At 34.2% G+C, this 26,051-nt stretch overlaps 1 protein-coding gene across 4 annotated transcripts in view; it reads right to left on the reverse strand.

Moving 5' to 3' along the window:
• Window positions 1-26,051, reverse strand: part of LOC138710307 (mitochondrial amidoxime-reducing component 1-like) — a 69,888-nt gene that overhangs the window by 32,192 nt on the left and 11,645 nt on the right. For 2 of the 4 annotated variants that reach the window (XM_069841110.1, XM_069841113.1), the window contains exon 1: window positions 12,785-12,942. The exons of the other annotated variants lie outside the window; for them this stretch is intronic. The gene's annotated coding sequence lies outside the window, so the exon portion shown is untranslated. Of the gene's footprint in view, window positions 1-12,784; window positions 12,943-26,051 lie in introns of those variants that run through there. 4 annotated transcript variants of the gene reach the window in all.

Below are 26,051 nucleotides of genomic sequence, written 5' to 3' on the forward strand. Positions count from 1 at the left end.
TTATTGGAATGAATACAGTATACCCTCCTCTTTCCACAAGAAGATCCAATAAATTGTAATAAAGCTAACGATAATTGCGTCATTGACCTCTGTGATGCAATGTTTGTATTATTTAGAGTGCATTCATTAAATGATTAATACGCCCCTGTAAAGTGGTTTCTTAGAAATAGACTCTTCTAACTTTTCTTGTCGTCTCAAATTCAGGTCTCAGTTTGAAATGAAACGCTGTGAGAACTGGACACTAGCAAAATATCATGTAAATGGACTGAAGAATCCGAAATGAGTTTCTTAAGACACCGTAGTAAACTAGAAAAGAAAATTGCACTGTGAGTAATACGTATTTCCAGTACTGTTATTTTATATATTAAGGAATATATCAAACGAACTATCAGAGTATTCAAAAGAAATGCAATAGGCCTACTGTTAACAATAAGGAGCAAATGTGGAATATCACAAAAAACTCTAACGTGATCAGTTGTGAAGTAATCGCAACCAGCCTTGGCCCAAACAAACTTCTTGTTCTTACTTAGGGCCAGTTATGATATTGGCTCCCCGCGCCCCCGTCTGGTTTTTCAAGGTTTTGGGTCTCTTAAATACTGAAACCCAAATAGTAGGTATATTATAATAATAAAATTAGGTCTATGTTAACTTGAAGACTCCATCAAGCGACATCCCTGATGATAGTTAAAAGTTAATATTAACATTATTCTATTGGGTGTTCAGTTCAAAGTGTGTCATGGCTCGCTGTATGCCGTCATGTGGCTAGCCGATGAGCCTAGAGAATTCAATCTTCCTACACTTCCGCAAAGGTGTATTACCTAGGAGGCAGATAAGTTGCCTAGCAAGTACGGCGTTCATTCTGAAGAGTACGTACCGATGCGTACGATAACGCCGGTAGTGGCAGGAATGTGAACTGTTTGGAAATACGTACTGTCGGGATATGGGGAGAGGGTTAAGACGATTACTTACGTATTTGTTGACATTAACTTCGACGGTCAACATGGACACGGAGTATCTGTTTTGTGTTGTGGAATGTTACCGTACGCAACCGATGATAACAAATACCCTGCGTACGACTTGCCGGCGCAAAACACAGTTCGAAAGAGGTTATGGTAGCACACAGACCGTATAGACCGCCATCTGTTGCTACGGCGTTCAAGTTATACCGTACACGTTCTCAAGTTCAGATTGAAGAACGCCTTGAATAATAGGCAACTTCTCTGACATATAAGCTGAAACTCGCTTCAAATCGGTGACTCAACAACAGTGACGTCATGACACACTTTGAAATGAACACCCAGTAGTTTAGTCCATCACACGGTAACAAACAAATGTTTTTAAACACTTATACGGTATTACTTTCAAAACTTCACATTAACTTTTAATTAACACTAAAATTTCAAGAGTATTTTTTAAAAATATACTTTCACCACGCTACAAAAAGTTAAACGGGCGATTGTAAATTGCACTGGAAAGTAGTAAACTGCACTGCAAAGAAGCCGGAGGGTTAATCATTTACCATGTAAACTGCACTGGGTGACCGAGGAGTAGAAGATACAAACTGCACTGAAGCTGTGAGCTGATATTTGTGCATAGACTGTACTAACACTTCAGTTTATTATGCGTATGGATTATGAAACACTTGTTCAACACTAATACTTTACTGTACTTTGGCAAAGCAATAGCATGTATTTTTTATGAATCTGAATCGATCAATTTTTCCTTCCTGGTAATCAGAAATTTGTCTTTCAACGTAAATTTGTTTCTTCTTGTGAATTTTTTTTAAATGTGGTGTATTGATACTATTGATCTTTATGTAAATTTCGGCCTAAAGACTGATTAATTGGTCCACATAAATATGTATAGAGGAATGAAAAGAATTATAAGAAGGATTGAAATGCGAATGGAATCAATACAATTGTCAACTAAAGAAGAAAAATGGGAATCAGATCGTGCACAAACGCATCTCCCACTTCATCCGGCTTTAAATAAAACAGCCCCAATACATAGTGTAACTACTGTTCAATGATAGAATCCTTGTTTTTTGTATTCACACGCCAGACCTGACCCCTGACTTTTGTTCCACCAGGAACTGGTTAAATGAAATCTGCACAGAAAGATTTCAGCATTTGCCCACACGATTTTCACTGCAACATGAATAGCTATTTCGAGATCTGAATTTACTGTAGCAGGCTCATATTTCTTACTAAAGTTCTCCTCACATTTGCTACGAATGGCAAGAAATGCTTTTTCATAAGAAGCTTTACTTTTATCGCGAAATAAACAGAACACTGAAGGGATGTAGTGACAATTAATGGAGTTATGAATAGTAAACAGTTCGCAGAAAAATTTAGCACAATAATTGAAAGTTCCATCACCGTGCACTGAAAAACAGTTTAGTAAAAGTACCAAATTTGTATGACAACTAAAAATAACAATACCGCTATCCTTGTCATTGTGCAGCACAAACTCTTCTCCTTTATTATTTGCAACGCGCTTTGAAAGAATTACATCGTGAGTTTCGATTGGTCGGCAATTTCGGGTACATCTTCCTGTGTGCATTATACACATTTCTTTTCGTTCGATTTAAATCATTATTGTCAAGAAAATTATTACTCTGGAGAGTAAGTTCTCTTAGAATTATCCGAATCACTTTGCTCGGCCGCGAAGATATATCTTCCGTTGCTTTACGTTTTGGAATAGCATTCACAATTTAGCGTTCTGATTTATTCACTTCTTTATGATGGTTATGAACTAACTCAATTCCAACAATGTTATTGTTTCCTACCGTAGCCTACACAATTTCGCATTACACTTTCGGAATGTACATCTCCACTTCACTTCACCAGATTTGAGCTCACTATCTTTGTAAAATTTAAAATCGTCAATAATGGGACTCTCTTCCTCTTTTACTAGCAGCTAGAGTAGCAACAGGCATTACGACCGTTAGAGTAGTTGCTTAAGAGATTATATCATTATTATAGTAGGTATCTGAGCGTCATGACAATTTCTGCCGCTAGGTTCGCCTCGCAGTCCTATTAAATGATGAATAGTTCCATTACTCAGCATTGTGTATCGTGAAAATTCTTTGATTAATTTTATATTACTGATCGAGTACGAAGATTGTAAACATGCCAAGCATACTACAGTCTTATCTGAGATTTATTTGTGACTTGTTAAATAATAGTATGCAGATTTTCAGTGTGATTTAATGGAATTTACAATTCTGTTTCCCGAAAGTCTGGATTTGTTCAATTAAAAATTTTGCTTTCAAACTACATTCTTCATCCTGTTCATTTACTTTGGCAAGTTGATTGTTTTCAGTTCCGTGATTTTCCTTCAGATTTCGTTCCCTGTAATTCGTTTTAATTGCTGAAAGTGAACTACCGGTGTCTTCTACTTTTAGACATTATTATTATTATTATTATTATTATTATTATTATTATTATTATTATTATTATTATTATTATTAAAATAGTACAGTTCTTAGTTTGTCTTGCCTTAAGACAATCAGTAGCATTATTCAATATTTTCGAGGAAAAGAGTATGATTAAAAATCATTTGTAATGGCGAAATATTCTTCGACAATGGTTAATAATTATTACTGCTGAATATTGACACATATACGATTTGCATTATTTAGGATACAACATACGCAGCAATGCGATTTTAATGTTGCGTGTGCCGAGTTTAGTGCAACGTACTCCCCTCATCCTCCAAGCCAAATCAAATATTATTACGACATTACGAGTAATAAATAAATAATAATTACTACAATTATTCGTTATGATAAGGTAACTATCACCATATGGTGTACCGAAGATTTTTCTTTATGTTTTCATTAACTGACATGTCATGAGTGGCGACAAAAAACATGTCAGGGAAGCGAGATGCAGACATTACTAAAAGAGAAATGGGGATGGGGGAGAGGAGATGCGCATGTGCCTATGGGCAGCAAAATTCTAAAAAAAAAAAAAAAAAAAAAATCGTCGCGGAGAATCCTGAGATATTTATGTTTTGGGAAATCGTCAAATGCGGAAACCATTTCTAATCACATATATTGCTGACTAACTTCCTAATTTAATTTTTTTTTCTAACTCCTAATTTCAAAACTGTTTACACAAACTAAAAAATCACAACATTTGATACTACTATCCACTATAGATTAATCAGCAGGCCTGTTAGATATTTACTTCACCGCTGCAAGATGTGCAAGAAAAATCGCACAATTGTACTAATCATGTATGTGACTGCAGTTTGCATGCTCTGTAGAATTATATTTTGCACTCCTTTCTTCTTTCCAACCATGTCGGCACCATTATCATAACCTTGTTCTCTACAGCTTTTTTTATTTATTTATTTTGCTAATAATTGTAACATAAAATATAATATAAACAGAAAAACTTTAGATCGCCCCTGAAAGAGTAGAACTTGTGCTCAGGGGTGGATTCCTGAATTGAAATTAAGAGCTATATAATACAATCTGTCTTATGTCTACTATGAAATAAGAATATATAAATTTAAATTTACAATTTTTCCATTTTTAAAAAATCCATACGTAACTTTTTTTAATTTAATACTAGAACTATTAGAATTGAGAAGATTAGAAAATTTAAATATATAGTTGCTATAGGGCCTAAATTGCTACTATGATTAAATACTATAGCAGTGTTTTATTTTGATTCAAACAATCTTACAGAATTCATACCTTTTGTTTCATAAGTATGTGAATACAATTCAAAATTATTTCGATTTTTATGTATGAATTTTATTAATACAATATGATAAATTTGTCTTATTTTAAGAACATTAAAGTCTAAAAACAATTTTCGAGATGGAAAATCAATAGGTTTATGAAGATATATTTTAATTATTTTCTTCTGTAATAAATAAAGTGTATTAAAATTGGATTTAAATAAGCTACCCCATCCTATAATTCAATACAAATAAAGTTAAGTATATTGTGCGTAATAAACTTATTGACAAGTAATTCCTCAATAAAACAAAATAATATATTATTTTACGTAATTTATTACAAAGGTAATTAATGTGTTGGTTCCATTTTAAATGACTGTCGAAAATTATGCCTAAATACTTAACTTCATAGGACTCCTTAATAATCGGACATTTACACTGTACAAGGCAACAATTAGAGTTATGTAATTTAATATCTAATATATAAAAGTTAATGTGGGTATGTATGTGTGTATGTTCTTATACAAATCTACACGCTTTGACCGATATATGCCAAAGTTTGCACATTTAACCTTCATAACCAGGAGAAAAACATAGGCTATATTAAAATTGTGCAAATGGACGTTAAATTAATAAAAAATAAAAAATAGAAATAAATACGATCAAACATTCATATAGGCCTATAATACTAAAATGTAATCTTCTATAGTCAATTGTTTTTATTATTGTCTGTTGTATTCAACATCGACTTTCACGAGGCCATGGAAATTATAACACGAAATTAAATAACATTGTTTATACACATCATGAAGGTTAAAACTAGATAATTCGTGCAATAAGTATCTTTACGCAGTCCAGGACCGTATTATGAATTTCCCGATGCAGTTGTAGATAGTGAGCAGATTGTTTTATCCAACTGAATTCTTGAAATCTTTCAAACTACAAGGATTGGTACCACATATTTTACTTAATGTTGAATAACCAGAAGTATTATTGCGAAATATTGACCCACCAAAATTATGCACCAACAAGAATTGGTGTGAAGAACTCATGCGAAACGTAATAGAAGTCGCAATATCAGCTAGAAAAACGAAAGGAGAAGATATTTTTATCTCAAGTATTGCTATGATACCCATTCGATTTTAAGCACTGCAATTTCAGTGCGACTAGCATTTGTAATGACCATATTAAAATGAAGCTCAAGGACAGTCGCTCTAAGTTGCATACATTGACTTAAAACCTGCGTGTTTTTCACATCCTCGACTATATTTTATACAAAGGAGCGGAAAAAAAAAGATTTTACACATATCAAAAAGCAATTCAATTATATTTTCTGGCATGTTAAATATGTAGTATGTGAATGTACATAAGGCGACTCAAAATAACAATGTAATAATTCTAAAATATACGCTCTCAAAATATTTTTTGTTCACGTCCGAAAATATGTTACTGTGAAATTCTATCTTTATAATCACGTTGCAAATGTAGTATGTTATGCGTTGTGGAAATAACAGTCTCTTAATTTCTAAAATACCGTTAAGCTATATGTCTCCCAGAATATGTCTTTATGTTAAAAATGACTTATTGCAAGTTTATATTGTATCTGTATTCTGTGTATAAAATAATAATTAATATAATATGTTCTGAATTTATGAGTTAATTATAATTTTCCAAGTTATATTTAAAAAAAACTGGGTATGATATAAATGGGTGTACAGCAGTCAAGGGGTAAACAATTTTCCAATATAAATTAAATTATATATGTACAAATTGATTCGATGCTGAAACTGATCAGGAAGAGGAAAAAAAATAATATTTTTGTTGGGTTTTACTTTGTTCATAGTAGTTTGATGTTTCTATTATTTTATTTGTATTTCTAGGGGTGTGGAAGTGAAGGCCTAATGGCCTTAACTACACCAGAATAAATAAATAAAAACAAATAAATATATAAAAACAAATAAATATATAAATTTAAAACAAAACCGTTGAACGTCAGGCACATGATGACATGTTTTATTTTCGGTGCCTGATTTACAACTCTTTTAAATTGAGTTAACGCTGGCAGGCATTTCGCTAAGGAGTTCATCAATTCATGTAAGTTACGTTAAGTAAAGATTCATCTTAGCTTAGTAAAGACAATTCGTTTTGGTTGTCTATAGTTAGGTTTCCAAGATTTCCGAAAATGTAATAACCAGTTTAATTAAAAATAGAAGCAGAAAGGAAAACTCGTGCAACCCCGGGTGCTTTCAGCTAGTACTTAATATAGATGTAGGAAGTTTGTTACATTTTTCAGATAATGAGAATGGAATACAGTAATTATGGTTTTATTTTCGTTGATAGAAAGATAATTTATGTCAAACCATATTTTTATTATCTTAGTAAGCATTGTAGTAATAATTTTCAGACAAGTCATTATACAATATAATCTAACACAAATGTTTATTTTGTTACTCAGTCTAAATGACGTATCAATGTTTTACAAAACATCAATTAAATTTATAAATATAAATATTCCTTGAAGTTAAGGTTAAAATAATGCTAACGTTTTCGCCCCTTGGCATCTTCAGGCACTTAATCAAACAGTATCATGTAATACATAAATTTACAGTAAATGAAATGACTGTTGAATATATACATTAATCAGTCTTAAAATTAACATATTAAAATCATGTATAGAAATTAATTAACGATAAACTATAGTTGGATTCATTGTTTTGATATGTGTGATAGTTGAACTAATTATCCTCAATTTACGACAATAATTTAAAAAAAAACTAGAGAATACAAAGCTTAAATTGTAGACGTTAAAATGGATTAAAATTGTATAAAATATTATCTTGTAATTAAAAAAATGATTACTTCTAAAAATGTCTACTTATGTATGCCATTAATCGTATATTTTTTTACCAATTACTGGTTTGTATCGTTATTATTGTTACAATTATAAATGTAATAAAATAATAAAATCCTATTGATACCAATATTAAACTTCATATTGAGCAAACGTCGAAATAATTTCAGTTACTTGCAAACGTGGAATGCAGATCATAAGTCATTTAGACTGAATAACAAAATAAACATTTATGTAATACCGGTATTATATTATAGTTTTATTAATTTAAATCCATTATTTGAATTATTATATGCATCATACCAGATTTTTCCACCAAAAAGTACATAAAACTGTGTCATCTACATAAGAATAATGAACACCATTGTATTGTTGTATGTCAATTTTTAATAAGTCATTGGTATATATTAAAAATAAAATAGGGCTTAGAACTGTGCCTTGGGGAACATTTATATTAATAAATTGAAGGTTCACTTGAATAATAAATTGTCAATTTTCGTTATTTTGAATTCTGTCATTGAGATACGATTTTATTAAGTTTAAAGCATTACCTTTGATTCCTAAAAAGTCTAATTTCTCAATTAAAACCAAACAACTTATGAGGACAACAGAAATGAACACTCTAAGAACAATACTAGGAAAACAAAGATTAGATAAAATAAAAATGAATCATTCCGACAAGAATGTGATATAATGGATGTGATTAAATTCACAAAAGCAAGAAGACGAGAATGGAATTTCCATGTCGAACGAGCAGAAAGAAATAGATTGATCAGAGCAGCCAAGAGACTTTATACCACGCGGGAGGAGGACAAGAGGTCGCCCAAAGAAGAGATGGAAAGAAGGATATCTTTCATCTCCGTCAGATCAAGCCTGAAGGCAAACAAGCGAAAGCTTAAAGAAAAGAAGAAGAAGCCTGGGGCGGCCCTTCGAAGCTGCTGACTCTCTCGGCCTCCATGGATATGTCAAGCATGGTAGCTGGTGGCCAGCAGCAGAATCCACTCCCCTTCCGACGGGAGAGGTTAGGTCGGTGCGGCGTAGGTGGGGTCGGTGGGCTTGCAACTCATCCTAGGGGCGCACGATAGACCTCAGGTCGCGGTGCACGAAGATGTTCCCCTCCCGCCCTCATAGAGAGAAAAAAGCACTTTAAAGGTATTATAACATATCAATTAATTGTGTCATTGTAACTTTTTTTTTGGTAAATTTTCTTTCACATTATGTAGCAGCTTAGGTCGAATTTAAAATTGTAACAAGATATTCATTGTTGGACACGAACGCGAAGCGACTGTTCGATCTGTGTAATACAGAAACGTTAAATGCAGAAGATGCAAAATTAGATATATGGTACAATAAATTAATTACGGTTTTTAATTTACTAGTGTGAAATAACTAAACGAAGGGTCTCAACTACTGGAAATAATTTTTCTTCTACAAAAATGCCAACGTTTCATTAAGTACGTAATATGAATATGATTTTTCGTTATTTTCGCGGAGAGGGCTCCAGGTAAACTTTGTCTACCATTTCTAGCAAGCACGTTTAATTTCGACGTTGAATAACATTGACAGTTGAAAACGTAGTTAAATAAAAGACTGTTCCTACTTCATCTCTCACTCCCACAATCCTCGCAAAATGGAAGGAGGTGAAATGGTTTATATGGTAAAATTGTTGCCACGGTAGATTATTACTATTATTATTATTATTATTATTATTATTATTATTATTATTATTATTATCTGTGCTTTTTTTCTGGCGGAACTCGTCGGAACGCCGTTTCGGCACCTTTTCGACATGAATACGTCTATTTAAGTTCGGTCCAGAAAGTGGACCGACTCATTTTCGGGCTAGTTTTGTCGCGTCTGTAATTTCTAACCTACATTATGTTATATTGTTATGAAGCAAACGACGATCGACAGAAGAAGGATAAATGTATCCTACGTGACCTTGAGTTGGAGCGTATGACATCATCCAGCGATACACAGGAGGGGAAAATGTATTCATGAATCGGCAGATCGCGCAGCAGCCGAGGCAGTGTAACTCGAGAATGTGAATCGCTAGAAAGTTCACAATGGTGTTAAACAATTTGTAACCTACCTGGCTGCAATCTTAATTGAACAACAATCAGCAGTCGACAGGTTAAGCGAAAAACATTCACGACGTCGGAGCATGTGCAACGTAAAATGGAAGCAGGCATGTAAATATGCAATGGGTAATAAACGATAGAGCACGAAGTTTACTATGGCAACCGACATGTTCACATTCAATACATACAAGATGGCTACTCCCAGAAATCCCAGCACAGCGAAGATATATCAAGTATTCAGAATATATGGAAAGAATAGATGATGTCACTGGTGACATTTATCTTAACAGCAATTCTACAATTCTACATCAGCGACGTATTCATGCATAAAACTTGCGTCTGTCTCTTCGATGCAGCTTATCCAATTTTTCTTGTTATATTTTTCATCAGAGAACCGAGAAATGTTCGAATTTCGCGCCGTCAATATATTGTGAGGCTTCTCCCCACCAAGTTCATTGTCTTTCTACTGCGATCATTCCTCCTAGTTAATACCATGAGGAAACAGTTTCTTATTAGAAGTGCTGGACCTCCTTTTATTAACTTCAATGCTGACAATTGTGTTAAATCTTGCTTAAGTGACAGAAGGGAAATATGTTTACCCCTTCTGCAGTCAAAAAGAAGACGTAATCCACATACTGTTATTATACGAACTCAAAGTTTAAGAAAATTATTTTATAGACGAAATGATATTGAAATTAATAGTAGAATACAGTATATGAAATTATACGAAAAAAAAAATTAAAAAGAAGTAAACGTCTATCTATAGTTAAGGTGAGATGGGAAGAGAAAGTCAAGTTATAAACTTTGGATAGCTGTAGCTTTTAAGTAAAATGTTAGAATTTTCATTTTTTGTTGTTGTAATTAATGACTAGTTACAGTAATGAAAAATATTACTCTTGGTGAGTTTAATCAAATATCATCAATATGACATTTCCATGATAATTTAGAATCCATACAAAAATCCAATAACTTTACACTAGAGACATTGTTTTCAAGTGAATTTTTAGGACCAAATATAAAATTTTGTGTCTTTCCTTCATTCAGTAAAAGTCCATTAGCTGAAAACCATTGGCTGGTTATTGCACAAGCATTTAGCTCATGTAAATTTAGTTGATTTAAATCAAAATTGCAAGCTACTAGAGTGGTATCAACAGCATAAATCATTTGTTCAATAGGCAGGTTACTAGTCGACCCTTTCAATTTCTATTAAATCTAAAACTCTTGACTTATATATTCCTAACCATCATCTTGCTAAAGCCATTTGTCTTCCTTGTAGTTAACTCACAATAATTATTTCTTCTTGTCCCCTATAACATTTTCATTTTCCTAACGACCTTAACTTAATAAAATCACTATAATATCTAGCTAATAGCGATAATAGTAATAATAATAATAATAATAATAATGATAATAATAACGATAATAATAATGATAATAATAATAATGATAATAATAATAATAATAATAATAATAACAATAATAATAATAATAATAATAATCACTTTTTTCTAGAGGAAAAGGTGGTGGAACTGTGTACAAAATGTATTGAGCGGACGGGGAGATGATTGTTGTCCAGTACACCGGGAATACAAGTCCTAACGATGTTAAATGAAAATAATGTTAAAAACATAATTAACCCTTATTTATTTTCACATTTTAATGCATCTTTCAGAAGGAACACAAATTAAATTCATATTAGTATAAATTGACTCAATTTGAGTTAACAAAGTAGGCCTAATAAATTTGTTTGCAATAAAGATATTTACCAAACCACATACCGGTACCCAAAGTAATAGAAGATTTTCCTCAGCATAGCCCTTTCTTTAGTGTTGTTGTCTTTCCTTTTACGCTCTTTCCTTGTGACGTCTGTTGCAGCATGACGGCCTTTAAGCAACCAATTTTGAGCACCCGTGCTCGGTTTTTGGATAGTATTGTTATTCCTTTAATAAATATTTAATAACACTTTAATTCTTAAAATTTCATTATTTTGTTGACAAACGATGTTGACGTCTTAGAAGCGATATGCACAATAGAGAAAATTTTGTAAGCCCAATTTACTCATTAAAACCCATTATTCAAAACCGAGCTTTTACCTTATATTGGTTATTTTTAAATGGACTGTTTATTGTAATCAGAGTTAGGACAAGTATCCAAGGAACAGGGATGCAACAGAACCGCCAATAAGAAGTTTCATGGAGCTGGTATATGTTTTAAGGACAATATTACAACATTATTATGTTATATATTCATTGTTATTGTTATATTATTTATTATGACTAAATATTTTTAAAGCCAATTAGGCGCCTTTTTGTTTAAAACAAAAGCTTGGGCTATCTGAACTTTATCTACAAACTTTCCGAAAGTACTTGCACGTTCTATCAGGCGATATCCAAGCGAGTTTACTCAGGAGTATAATTTACCTTAATTTTATACATGCATTAGGCTATGTATGCCTATAAAACGTGCAAGTAATTCCTAAACGTTTGGTGATAATTAAATTCAGGCACACGGTGATATTTGGCATGACCTCCACATTCTGAACCAATTGTAGATATTTGCAACATTCTAATGTCATTCTCGGTGACTGAGTGGCTACCGTATAGGCCTTTGGATCCGAGGGTCGTAGGCTCAGACTGCCAAGGACGATGGACTTTAAAGGGCGTTAAAATCCTTAGCATTAACTGTAAAGGAAGAGAAGTAAAACTGTGGTTCGTTTGTCGTAAAATTAAATTAAAACAACTTCTTTCCATATAGAATAGCCTATTTCAGGCAAAATTTATCAGCCATTTCTCGTCTGCGTTTCATTTTAACCCTGAAATAACATCTGCAGTTCAAAGATTTTTTAATAAAATATCGCTATTTATTCCTAAGTAGTGACACTCATTAGTCATGTAGTCAGCACAGCGCAAGGCTTCCAGGAAGATACAATTTAAGACAAGAACACTAAAGCATTGCAAATAGGAGAGAAAAATTTTCATTAGTTTAACAGAAATCGAATCCGTACCAACTGGATTTTATAAGGTTAAACGCTACACTTGAGCCATACCGAAAGAACGAGGAGGCGTTAAATAAATTAACTGAAATGCAATACGTCCATACCAGCACTCCTAAAAAACGCCGGTCTGAAAAAAAATTGTATTTGGGATATTTGACATACCTGCGCTTTGAAGTGTCGTAGACTCCGAATGATGTGCAGTGAAGACTAGATCTGCTCCTGCCTTGCGTCCTCGTCGATCTAGCTGCAAAGTGGGACGAGACCAACGAGGAGCGCGCCTTATATCTCACCAGAATGTCACCGGGTATTCCATAAAGTGATTACCGACAGAGATATAATGCGACTGTTTTCGTAGTAAGTTCGGGAGATCAATCAGAATAGGAAGGGGGGGGGGAGGTTGGGATATGGCAAAGAGGACGTCACTGTGCTCAGAGATTCTTTACGCTTTATGGTGTAGCAAGTTCTATAACACCAGACGCTGTGTGTTAATGTCACTTGAACTAAAATGAGTATAGGAATTGATACTTTCTAAAGAATGGTTATTTAATATTTTTGAAATGATTAATTCAGACTGACTTCTTGGAACTTATTTAATAGACTAATAATATGAAGAAATGCGCACCCTGTGCAAGATTTAACACCGTTAGTCTGTTTCACAAAATTTTGCGAGCAGTTCATGTCTTTGTTCACATGTTTTAGAACTCATTTAACAATCATGTTTCATTTTTATTCTTCTACTCATACAATAAGGATCCATGGCAAGCCAGGTGAAAAAAATAGTCCTGCACCAGCTCAGTTCTTCAATCCCCCCCCCCCAATTACAGGACCATGTCTTAGGTAACGAATGTCTTAAAAACCATTTTTTAAGAATAATATATCTGGCAATAAATTTATATGAGAAACTCGGATGTCACCACACAGCAAAGTCATGCAGCGTTGTTCTGCACAAGAAGACATTCAATAAGCAAGTGCGGAATAAATCTGTGCATTTGCAAATGTTATAATATATTGACAATCTTGCACAAACAGCCACCGGCGTGGCTCAGTCGGTTAAGGCGCTTGCCTGCCGATCTCAAGTTGCGTTCGAGCGGGGGTTCGATCCCCGCTTGGGCTGATTACCTAGTTGGGTTTTTTTCCGAGTTTTTCCCAACCGTAATGTGAATGCAAGGTAATCTATGGCGAATCCTCGGCCTCAACTCGCCAAATATCATCTCGCTATCACCAATCTCATCGACGCTAAATAGCATAGTAGTTGATACAGCGTCGTTAAATAACCAACTAAAATAAAAAAAATAAAAATCTTGCACAAATTCGGTTTGATTATGACAGTTTTTGCATCTCCTATTTCATTGAAATATTATAATTAACTAAAATGCGCGTAATAAAAGGAAGTGTAAGGGTAGGCCTACAGTACATCAGTTATTCATAGATTTCAAAAAGGCATATGACTCGGTTAAGAGAGAAGTATTATATAGCATTCTTATTGAATTTGGTATTCCCAAGAAACTAGTTTGATTAATTAAAATGTGTCTCAGTGAAACTTACAGCAGAGTCCGTATAGGCCAGCTTCTGTCTGATGCTTTTCCAATTCACTGCGGGCTAAAGCAAGGAGATGCATCTTTACTTTTTAACTTCGCTTTAGAATATGCCATTAGGAAAGTTCAGGATAACAGACAGGGTTTGGAATTGAACGGGTTACATCAGCTTCTTGTGTATGCGTATGACGTGAATATGTTAGGAGAAAATCCACAAACGATTAGGGAAAACACGGAAATTTTACTTGAAGCAAGTAAAGCGATAGATTTTGAAGTAAACTCCGAAAGGACGAAGTATTTGATCATGTCTCGTGACCAGAATATTCTACGAAATGGAAATATAAAAATTGGAGATTTATCTTTCGAAGAGGTGGAAAAATTCAAATATCTTGGAGCAACAGTAACAAATATAAATGATACTCGGGAGGTCGGGAGGAAATTAAACGCAGAATAAATATGGGAAATGTGTGTTATTATTTGGTTGAGAAACTTTTGTCATTTAGTCTACTGTCAAAAAATCTGAAATTTAGAATTTATAAAACAGTTATATTACCGGTTGTTCTGTATGGTTGTGAAACTTGGACTCTCACTTTGAGAGAGGAACAGAGATTAAGAGTGTTTGAGAATAAAGTTCATAGGAAAATATTTGGGGCTAAAAAGGATGAAGTTATAGGAGAATGGAGAAATTTACACATCGCAGAACTGCATGCATTGTACTCTTGGGAGGCCGGAGGGAAAAAGACCTTTGGGGAGGCCGAGACGTAGATGGGAGGATAATATAAAAATGGATTTGAGGGAGGTGGGATATGATGAAATAGACTGGATTAATCTTGCAGAGGATAGGGACTGATGGCTGGCTTATGTGAGGGCGGCAATGAACCTCCGGGTTCCTTAAAAGCCATTTGTAAGTGAGTACAATGCGCATAATGTGCAAGATGCTATTGTTCTCATTCGGTTATTGAAATATGTCAGGAAGCCCGCTGAATATGGCCCTATAGTACGAATAATTCATAAAAGTGACAAGGTTTATTAAGTGGCAGGTTGAGCATTACATAATATTTAATTATGTGCTGTTATATTGCAGGAATGGAGGTGGTTATGTTTCGCTGTTTATATTTCCTTTTTAATCTTCTTACTCTTAACTCACGTCTGGTTCTTTTACGATTACTCTAGTAACAAATACTAGTGTCTTTTACGATTGCGTTCTATCAGCATTACTTTTCATTTACTATTACCATATTTTTGGCCTCAAGATGGCGGCGAGCTACCGCTTCCTTTTGGGTCTTCTGCGCATCTGGCGGTATGAGGACTTGTCCTAGACAAGCACCTAAGATATGGAATTAATGGTTTGTGGATTAAAATTTACATGTTATGGTATGAAATATCCAAAGACAGTGCAAAGCACTGAGTTATACCATTTCAAAAAAACGAAACAATTGTGAAAGTTATTTTCAGTGATACCGGTCAGCAATAAGACAGTATACCTTCAACTGCTAAGAAATGAGTTCCGATTACAACACTAATACAGTGCCATGTAAACATATAGATTTTCCAGAACTTGGTAACGCTAAATTATTAAAACGCTGCTGATGAGCTAAATACAGAGTTTTCGCACTCTCCTGGTCCGCTAAACTGTTCATGATATATTTGGTAACCTATGTTCACGTGCGTAAAACTTCGTAAGGTATCGGTACACGTATTCTTTTAACATAAGACTCTATTACTCTATTATACTATACTTTCCGCTCCGTTCAACATTTATCATATCGTAGCTTCTATGATAGTCGATCAATCGCGCTGTAATTTTTTATTGATAGCCAAATGTCTAGGAAAGCAAAGGATAAAATTCGAAATGAAAATCTTTTTTGAAAAGTGAGAAAAAATACTAACTTCGATGTTCTTTTCAGAATAAACAAAAGTTCAAAAGTTCATAAGCGGCAAACTTTTTTATTGTTGACGTCAGCTGGGAGGTCAAAGTGAGAGAAATGTTGAGAAAGAACGAAAACTACTTTTAAAAATGGTCACTACTCAAACTCGTTACTGGTTTTCGAGTTACAGCGAGTTAAAAAATGAGTGTTTTTCACTTGTTGGAGTACTCACAACTTAACCATTTATCTGTTGGAATCTCAACGAAAAATTCTTTCCTGAGCCTTCTTCTACTTCTTCCTGAATAATCTATCCATGTTGAGCTGTTCTATGTATCATCCACAGTGACAAATCTCAAACGAGACGCTAAGTTTTAAAACAGAATTAGGCCTACGGTAAATTCTGTTCACTTCCACGTCAACCCTCTAGAGGTGGCGGGTCCACTATTGAAATAACGTGAGGTGAATGGCTCTGATTGGTTTTTTCATCAATGACGTCAACATACAGTAGCGTTAACCGTTAAGCGTACCAGTAGGTGCGAAAACTCTCTAATAGCAATCAGGTTTATCTCTATCATTGAGAAGGTGTGGAGTTATTCTAATATAAGTTATAACCCTATTTCGCTTTACTATTTATTTATAACACAATTGAAATTATTTTAATGCCTTGTACCGTAGATATTTTACGTCAGTGACCATGGGTTCCCATACTCGAACTACCTCTATTTAGGGTTGTCAGATATGCGGTTCTTCCGTTTTCAATTTTCAAATATCACGGATAGTTCTCTGACGCCACACTTACACATTTCTTAAATACGGCATCTTTAAGTGAGAAATTACGAAGTTCACAGTATAATATGGAGGATGTAGGGTTATGTTGTAATATGCAATTATAATATATGAGCCGTTCAGAGCATAAGTGGTGTAAGTCAAAATTCGGTAATGAGGTTTAAAGTAAAAATTCTGTAAAATACAGCCCAAAGTAGCATTTAATATGTCCTTCGTGCTATCCACTCAGTACTTATAGTGTAAATAAATTGAATACTTATTGCTACTTTGCGCTGTATTTTACAGAATGTTTACTTTAACCCTCATTACCCATTTTTGCCTTACACCACTTCTGCTCTCAACGGCTCACATACTGGATGAATTATAATATTATTAAATTTATTAATTAATACGTAAGAAATACTTTTTCTATACACTCAATCAAAGATGTTTTCTTCTCCTTTCAAGAAACAGAATGACGATGGTAGACCTTCTTTATTTTCCGTCTCTAAATCTGACAAACTTACCCCTACTCTCACTGAAGCCATTGCGTTGCTGTTCATTAATACCCAGCACAGATTGAGCGTGACGTTACCACAAATGCCGATGTTATAGCCGATTTTGTCCACACCTGGGAAGTAACAGCTCGTCTGGGCACAAAACCAGGTGCCCCGGATTCGATTCCCGGTCGGGGCGAGTTACCTGGTTGAGGTTTTTTCCGGGGTTTCCCTCATCTCATTCAGACGCTAAATAACCTACTAAAAATAAAAAATAAATAATAAATAGCCGATTTTAGCTGCATAAATCGCTATTATGAGAGTAATACATACTTCTTTGCCCGCTAGACAAATGGCCACAGCCCCTAAAGCTACCGAGATAGCCAGTTAGCAACCTAGGTAGGTTTTAATACTGTGGTCGATCGGCTTGAAAATTGCCACGTTAGAAACACATCCGGTGACAACGTAATACATAGGCCTACATGGATTGTAGAGCAGCATTTTAGTCGTTTTTCGGTCCCTGCTGTAAACAACCACATTCCTTTCTTATTCCACTAGTACCTAACGTTTTATCATTTCTGGATAGCGTCTAGAAAATTTAAGCAATTTATTATTCATTAATTTTCAGGCCGGTTCGAGCCCTCGTTTGCGGCACATGGTTTTGGTGTGCGTTCTTAGGGAGCAGTGTGTACATAACATTGGACTAGAATGCCGTGCACTTTGATACGTATAAATTATGATAATTGAAGAGTACTCAAGTGGCGGCTTCTTTAACACTGAAGATATTGCCACAGTCTTTCTGCCAGATCACTGTGTTGCTACTAAAAGGTCACTCGCCACCAACAGATTCTGCATTATCGCCGACATGTCATCTGTGTAATTCGTCCTGATAAGCTAGCTTCCCAGCAAAGCTCTCAATTGAAACCCAGCGTTGGTGCAGTACGAAAACTACCATGATGAAGGTGCTGATTACGGCGTAATCTTCAAGCGGAATGAAAACAGCGATTATGGGTTCGAATCCCTTCTATTTAGCGGGTGTCTGGCTGTTGTCTGTTTCATGTTACGAGTAGCGTGTTCATTTAATTTGGAGGGGGGGGGGGCGCCATGGGAGACCGCCTGCTATCCGTCTAGCGTCAAGGTTGAAAATCCTCAAAAATGACTTACAAAATTCCTAAGATTACTCATACTTATAGCAAAAAAATAACAATACAGTAATAATACTTTTAATCACAAAATTAAAATGTTAGGTATTAGAGGAAAAGCTTAAGATTTACTCAAATATCATCTGAACGATAGAATTCATATTTCAAAAAATGGTGATCATCTTATTGAACCTTGCAATATCAATATTGGTGTGCCTTAGGGCACAGTTCTCGGTCCTATTTTGTTTTTGATATACATGAATGATTTATTAACAATTGATTCACAAAACCGCATTGTATTCCTATCCAAATGATGCAGTATTATTGTTTGGGATAAAAACTTGGCACGACACTTTCAACGGAAATAATGGTTTAAATTGAATAAAAAGCATGGTTTGATTCGAATATTCTTTCTCTTAACACTGCTAAAACTACAGTAATAGTTATTCCGTTTTCATCAACTAGTAAATCTTATAAATTGTCTAATTCTTCCTTAAACATTAAACTACACAATTTTGGTTGTTCCGCAATTCCCTGTAATTGTCCAATAATTATATATGAATCTTCAGAGGTTAACTATTTGGGAATCATTATTGATAAACATCTGAAATGGGACAAACAAGTCAACTACCTTTGTAACAATTTACGTAGAATTATATATATATATATATATATATATATATATATATATATATATATATATATAATATTATTACTTTGTTCAGCTACGAAATTACTTATCAATGGATGAATTACGTACATATTTCAGTCTATAACCCAATATGGAATGTTAGGATGGAGTAGCACTTATGAAACTAACCTTAATCCACTAGATTTTTCACAGAGAATAATAATTAAAATATGTCTAAGGAAACCTATTAATTATCCCACGAAAAATTGGTTTTAGAAATTAAAGTCTTGAAAATACATCAAATTTATATCAATGCATTATTAAATTTTATACGTAAAAATTACACATTTCAGATCATATACTCACAAACACAAAACCAAAGGCAGGCATATAATACATTTGTTTGTACCCAAGTGTTTAACGAGCACTGCTTTCAACCATAGTACTAATATCGGCCCTGGAATTTATAACAAATTAATAAAGAAACATAAACATCTATTTACCTCTAACAGTTTGACATTTAAGAATGTTAAAACAGGAGCCATAGACAAGGAAGTATTGTGATCCTTCTTAAAATTTATATTTCGGGAACAATGGCTACGTGCTTCACAAATATGGCATATATATATATATATATATATATTTAATATTGTGTTCGTGTTCATGAACGAGTGTTAGGAAAGTTAATTTGAATATTTGTGATACAGCATAATAATTGTGAAGACATCAAATTTGCGTCTGTTTCACCGGTTGTTGATTCTACCTGGTTATCATCCATTCTTTAGAAATATTTACATACTTATATACTATTGAAAAATTATTTATTATTACTGATTCTAAATCAATACACAATTAATGTGTATCAAGTCAACATTCCGGACTTATTTGCTACAGTTTGTAATTTGGATACTTACTTACTTACAAATGGCTTTTAAGGAACCCGAAGGTTCATTGCCGCCCTCACATAAGCCCGCCAGCGGTCCCTATCCTGTGCAAGATTAATCCAGTCTCTATCATCATACCCCACCTCCCTCAAATCCATTTTAATATTATCCTCCCATCTTATTATAGGGATACGTAACAAGCTGTTTTTTACGGTGATGGGTTGTTAGCCCTTCGCCCAACCCCCAAGCTGGAGGACCACCCCTTATCGGCTGTCCACGACTGCTTATTCAATATATTCGCAGCTACCCTCCATATCTGGAGGCCGTCTCCTCTATCCGCAACTTGTAATTTGGATACGATTAATATAATTACTTTATAATTTTGTGATTCCATGTCCTCTAATCAAAATATAAACATAGTTGCTGCTCAATTCCCTGTGTGTAAGAAGATATGTAAATCTACTGCAGGTGTTAACATACATTTAGGAAAGGCGCATCCTGAATATCGAAGGAGTAAAGTAGTTGAACATTATTCTGTGTCAGATCGTATTACTTCTTGAGTCTACTGGAAACCTGCCAATGACGAAACCTTCGCTGAGAACTCATCTACTAATTCTGAAAGCGATCGGCGATCAAATCCTATGTCTGAATGGGAAGAAAAGATTATTAAAATAGAGTCCGAAGGGAACATTGAAGATTTTGAAACTCTGTCACAGGATGTTTTTGACTTTATTGCAAATGAAATTTATGATCTGCCTGGACCGCAACATCCTGCTGTTAAATATTACAAAGCTCGCAGAGTAAGTAAGAGCATAAGGAAGCATAATTACAAATTATCGTCAAACCCAAATAGAAAATCCAAACGGCAAAGAGCTCTGAATAAAGAGAAGTATGAATATGAACTCACTCAATACAACTTCTACAATCAGAGGCGTAAAGTAGCTCGACAAATTTTGAATAATTTAAATAAAAAGGAAATTTGTAAAATGCCTTTAAATATAATAACTGAACCTGTTATTTGATATAGCAAATGACAGCTCTCCTCTTCATGGTGATGTGAATAGTAAAAATGTTCCAGGAGACATAATAGTGAGTGTAGAAGGTAGCCTATTCATAAAGCTTTATACAACATTAAAGCAGACACATCTCCAGGTCCGGATAAAATAACTGTTGTCTTAAGACATTTAATAACTGAGAGGTTTCTATCATTATTGGTGAATACTATTCTCCTTTTTAACTATGTTCCGCACGAACAATTTTAATACACAAAGGAGGAGATGTTATTGACATCAAGGAGTGCAGACCTTTTTCAATCTTTTCAGTAATTAGAAGAATTATTGAACCAGTTTTTGATTCAAAACTTCGCTCTTACTTTATCCTAAATACTCAATAAAGAGGGTTGTAAACTTGCCAGGAACACATATTAACACTTCTTTAGTTAATGGATGTCTTAAATCTGCTAAATTGGAAAAGAATAATTGCTATATAGTATTTTTGGACGCTTTGAAACTTTTGATTCAATTGAACATGAACACATTTTACGGGCTCTTAAGAAATCAAATATTCCAACAAATTTATACTCCATAATTGAATCCTTGTTAACAGACAACACACTACAAGTAGAAACAAATGTATTTAAAAGTAAATCGACCAGAGTAAAGCGTGGTGTTCCTCAAGTTCTCCATTGTCACCTATATTATTCAATTTCGCATTAGTATGTATTAGAAAATCTGACGGATTATGACATCAGTGAGCAGTATGATTATGCTGTTAACACTGACTTGGCTTGCGTAAGTGCATTTGCCTTTGTAGATGATTTCACTTTAAGACGAGAGATCAGCTGTTGAGCTTATCAATCTGGCAGAGAGTAAGCTACCAGAAATAGGCCTTGAAATTAATCCCAATAAAAGTAAATGTATTATAATTAGAAAAGGAAAATTATTGCCAGGAGAACTTAGAGAACTTACATCATTACGTGGATCTGTTATTCAAAGTTTGAAGAACAAGTCAGAGAGCATTAAATACCTGGGTGTTGACTTTAATAACGAAATAAAGTTAGATAAAAAGAAAATTATAATTAATTTGTCCGATGCATATTGTTAAAACCAGACCAAAACATAAAATAATACATCTTGTTTTTCCTTTGCAATGCGCTCCACTCAGCCAACTTCCTGAGAGTTTTTTTTTTTTTTTTTTTTTTAAATATTGAGAAAATTATCAGAAGTGTAATCCCTCCCAGATGACACTCCGAATGCCATGCTGTATGCATCGAAGAACGTAAGAGTTCTTGGAATTTTGAGAGCTGAATGGGAAGCCATTATTTAACACTATAACATCTGTAGGCGACTGGAACAGGTGAATGATGCACATCTACATCACATGAGAAATCTAGAAGAGGAGAAGAAAACATCTCTCTCGTGCCTGAAGATTGCTCCAAACAGCGTCACTCGTCATACAAGAGGAAAAAATCCCAGAGATATTCTCGGTTCCAGCTCCCACATAAAGGCAAAGGTATTTGTACATTTGAAGAATGCCTCAAAGCTGACTCCAGGTTCTCCTCTAAAAAGTGTCTTTCGTACTCGGAATACATCAATGCTATCAAGATGTCTTGCAACGTCACCGCAGTGAGATCTGTCCCTGGCAGAACCTTCAGTACTACCATCCCGGCTGCAGCGAGACTGAAACACTTGGCCATGTACTGGGATTCTGTAAGAAGGGAGAGCTACTGCGTAACAACAGACACCATCGTGCCCGTACAGCAATTGCCAACCTGCTAAGAAACAGAGGATGGGAAGTACATGAGGAGATTCATTGTGTCTGAAGATGATTCTCATAGAAGGGTAGATATAATATTGTCATCAATAGAAGAATCCAGGAAACGATGGTCTTAGACCCTACGATATGCTTTGAACGAGACACGAATCAGGCACTGCAGATAAATGATGACAAGCGAGCTAAATAAGTACTTTGCCTTCCATACCTCAGTGACAAATAGGCATTTCGCTTTACAACTGGGATGTTACAGGCTTACTATTTGGAGCGAGGGGTTGTTTACTAAAATTTACATGTAATATCCTTGAATCTTTCAAAATTTCCCTTTTCTGAGGTTCAGAAGATTGTGATAGAAATTCTGAATGCCTCTCTTCAAATTATACACTATCATTTACATGTATTTTTTTAATATCCAAATTTATTTGAATTCTATTTTACCATCTTAATATATAAAAGTGAATGTGGGTATGTATGTATGTATGTATGTATGTATGTATGTATGTATGTATGTATGTATGTATGTATGTTCTCTATACAAATCTATACGCCTTGATCGATATGTGCCAAAGTTTACACATTTAACCTTCATAACCAGGAGAAAAACATAGGCTATATTAAAATTGCGCAAATGGACGTTAAATTAATTAAAAAATAAAACATAGAAATAAATACGATCAAACATTCCTGTATAATATTAAAATGCAATCTTCTATATTCAGTTGTTTTTTTTTTTATTATTGTCTGTTGTATTCAACATCGACTTTCACGAGGCCATGGAAATTATAACACGAAATTAAATAACATTGTTGATACACATCATGAAGGCTAAAACTAGATAATTCATGCAGTCCAGGACCGTATTATGAATTTTCCGATGCAATTGTAGATAGAAAGCAGACTGTGTTTTATCCAGCTGAATTCTTGAATTCTTTGAAACCACAAGGATTATTACCATATAATTTAATACTTAATGTTGATTACCAACAGTACTATTGTGAAATATTTACCCACCTAAATTATTCAATGGAACAAGAATTTGTGCCAAAAACTCATTTGAAACGTAGTGTTAGAAGTAACAATATTAACTGGCAAACGAAAGGAGAAGATGTTTTTATCCCACGCATTCCTATGATACCCACTAACATGCCTTTCGATTTTAAGTTACAGCAATTTCAGTGCGACTAGCTTTTGTAATGGCCATATTAAAATTAAGCTCAACGACAGTCGCTCAAAGTTGCAGACATTAACTTAAAAACACCGTGTTTTTCACATTCTCAACTAATATCTTAATATATAAAATTGAATGTATGTATGTATGTATGTATGTATGTATGTATGTATGTATGTATGTATGTATGTATGTATGTATGTATGTATGTATGTGTGTATGTATGTATGTATGTATGTATGTATGTATGTATGTATGTACGTATACCTTATTTTATTTCAAGGAGTGCAGTTCGGTGGCTCCTTTGAACACCCACTTACAGATTTATGACTTCCTACACAAACAACTCTGACAATTACATCCTGTCCCTCGTCCCAACATTGCACAGTTGCCACAGTCCTGGTGACCTTCGAAATTATGCAGTGAAACTGACGGGATTCTTGGAATTCGGAAAAGATACGGCAACTCTGCCTCCACGTGGATTTGACGGGCACCTGTCAATTCTTCTGAACGAGGGTTGAGATTGGTTACTAACAAGAGAAGACAAGATTTCCGTCACAGTAAGGAAGACATTTATTTATGACAATCAATTAGTAGGGGGCAGTAGAAGGTCTGTCGGCAAAGTCCTTTCTATGAAACTGCACTCCATGAAAAAAAAATGTATGTATGTATGTATGTATGTATGTATGTATGTATGTATGTATGTATGTATGTATGTTCTCTATACAAATCTACAAGCTTTGACCGATATTCCCGAAGTTTGCACATTTAACCTTCATAACCAGGAGAAGAACATAGGCTACATTAAAATTGTGCAAATAGAAGTTAATTAATTAAAAATATAAAAAATAAAAAATAGATCAAATATTTATGTATAATATTAAAATGCAAAATCTTCTACAGTCAATTGGGGTGCTATGCATAAACATTTCGCTAGCCCGCGCTACGAGCGTGCTAAACTAGCCCCGGCTATAGACTGATTACTTGTACAGGATTCATATCATATCACATCGCTAACACTGGTTTATGAATACGAAAAACGTTAGTTCGCTGATCAGCTCTGGCCGACTAAATGGAGCCGCTCTCATGCCCGGCCCTGCTCTAGCACATACAGTCAAGCGAGATGTACTGACTGATAATATATGTAATAATAATAATAATAATAATAATAATAATAATAATAATAATAATACGAAATTTAACACAACGACCTCGAGAACGAAACGAGCTGTGAATAAATCTTGTGTATCTGTGACACTTCATATTTTTTACTGGCTTCATATTTCATATTGAAATTAATTGTTGCATTTGAAATATTAATTTCTTTTTGGTTATATAAATCCATTTATTCTGATTATTTTAATGTTATGTTATATTAGAGTCAAATTTTGTACTAATAGGATATTATTTTCATACTTCAGGTATTTTTAATTTCATCAAATGTTAAGATGTCTTAATGATACTGTATGAAGAAATCTAAATTTGAAAATTAAATCCAACATAGAATCCACTAAACTATTAAGATTCATTATCACATATCAGGAAGAAGCAAGAAATGATACGGAAGAACAAAATTATTATATTATGGCAGGGCCGGGCATGAGAGCGGCTCCATTTAGCCGGCCAGAGCTGCTTTCGCTCCGCAAGGCAAGCCAGAGCAGAACGCTCACGCAGTGGCGGACTCACATTACAGCTACCTTCCCTGCATTAATTAACAAGAGCCACCGTTGTTCCAGTCATTCAGTCTGTCAGTACATAATCTATACTAATAATAAATCTGTAGCCGAAATTTTTCTGGTAATTTTCGATTTTCCAAAAATAATTGGTCCTAACATGTATAATTAACCACACTGAAACCGAAAATCGCTTTTTTGAAATTTTTATTTGTCTGTCTGTCTGTCTGTCTGTCTGTATGTTTGTTACCTTTTCACGCGATAATGGCTGCACCGATTTCGATGAAAATTGGAATATAAATTAAGTTCGTTGTAACTTAGATTATAGGCTATATGGCATTCAAAATACGTTATTTAAAAGGGGGGTTATAAGGGGGCCTGAATTAAATAAATCGAAATATCTCGCTTATTATTGATTTTTGTGAAAAATGTTACATAACAAAAGTTTCTTTAAAAATGATTTCTGATAAGTTCCATTCTCTGAAAAATTTTGA

This window comes from Periplaneta americana, chromosome 12 (genome assembly GCF_040183065.1).
Source record: "Periplaneta americana isolate PAMFEO1 chromosome 12, P.americana_PAMFEO1_priV1, whole genome shotgun sequence".
NCBI lineage: Eukaryota > Metazoa > Arthropoda > Insecta > Blattodea > Blattidae > Periplaneta > Periplaneta americana.